This window comes from Pseudophryne corroboree, unplaced genomic scaffold, assembly GCF_028390025.1.
Source record: "Pseudophryne corroboree isolate aPseCor3 unplaced genomic scaffold, aPseCor3.hap2 scaffold_596, whole genome shotgun sequence".
Lineage (NCBI taxonomy): Eukaryota > Metazoa > Chordata > Amphibia > Anura > Myobatrachidae > Pseudophryne > Pseudophryne corroboree.
Window position 1 is genome coordinate 243,320 of NW_026970194.1, and position 1,093 is coordinate 244,412.

Sequence of the window (1,093 nt, forward strand, 5' to 3'; positions counted from 1 at the left end):
GCTAATTAGATATCACCTTGTTTTCACATTAAATAGACTTCCACATGAGAAAGCAGCAAGGATGCAGTGGCGTTAATGTTTCCTGGTGGTAGTGGGGTACTGTGTTTGTGCTTTCCTCTGGTCAGCTCTGGTAAAAGTCAGATTTCTTTGTCTCAGATCTTCCTCTAGCCTTGTTCTTCTTTCGAGAGTTCCCTTGTGCTGCCTCAGTTGGATCTCCTTCACTTGACAGGGGGGTACCCGAGCAGCGACCCTCCCCAGCACTAGCCCAACTCCTACTTACCTGCCAGGTGAGATACTATGATCAGGAAGGTGCTTCTCCCAGGGAAAGGCTCACCCATTGCACTCTGGGTGTGCTGCTCCTGCGATTTCCCCAAATGTGGGAAACTTGACTGCATAATTTGTGTTTCCCCTGGTCGGCTCTCGTATAATTCAGATCTCTTTGTCTCAGGTCTCTCTCCAGCCTAGTTTGCTGTCTGTTTCCACTTCTCTTTTCTTAAACCGCTCCCTTCTATTCCCTTGTGCACCTTAATTAAATCTAACTCTGATTACGTCAGAGAAGGCCAGGTACCCTACACCATAAGAGGGGGTTTGAAATTTTGACTTGTCTACTTAAAGATCACCAAAATCTGATCACAAGGTCAATTACATCACTGGGTGGGAACCTTTTGGTTAATAGCCCATGTAAGTGCAAGAGATCCTGAAGCACTCACTCATCATGGGAATGTACCAATGTGTTTCTTACAAAAATTCTCCAGATTATTGACTTTTTAAAGTTTTTCTAGGAAACGTTCTAGATGAATGCTTATTAGCCTTTGTCAGTATGTACTTTTGCAAAGTGTCGCTGTGGCGCAATCAGTTAGTGTGTATGGCTATTAACCTAAAGGTTGGTGATTCAATCCCACCCAGGGACGTAATAGACCTTGTTATCAGATTTTGGTGATCTTTAAGTAGACAAGTCAAAATTTCAAACCCCCTCTTATGGTGTAGGGTACCCGGCCTTCTCTGATGTAATCAGAATTAGATTTGATTAAGTGATATTATAAAAAACAGCTAGGAAGCACAATTTAGCAGTGGGTTGCAGAGAAAAAAAATT

At 43.0% G+C, this 1,093-nt stretch overlaps 1 non-coding gene across 1 annotated transcript; it reads left to right on the forward strand.

Moving 5' to 3' along the window:
- The first annotated feature begins 272 nt into the window (after positions 1-272).
- On the forward strand, positions 273-435 carry LOC135035229 (U1 spliceosomal RNA). The gene has a single exon (XR_010230300.1). It is a non-coding gene; the product is annotated as a U1 spliceosomal RNA (small nuclear RNA).
- Positions 436-1,093: the final 658 nt, after the last annotated feature.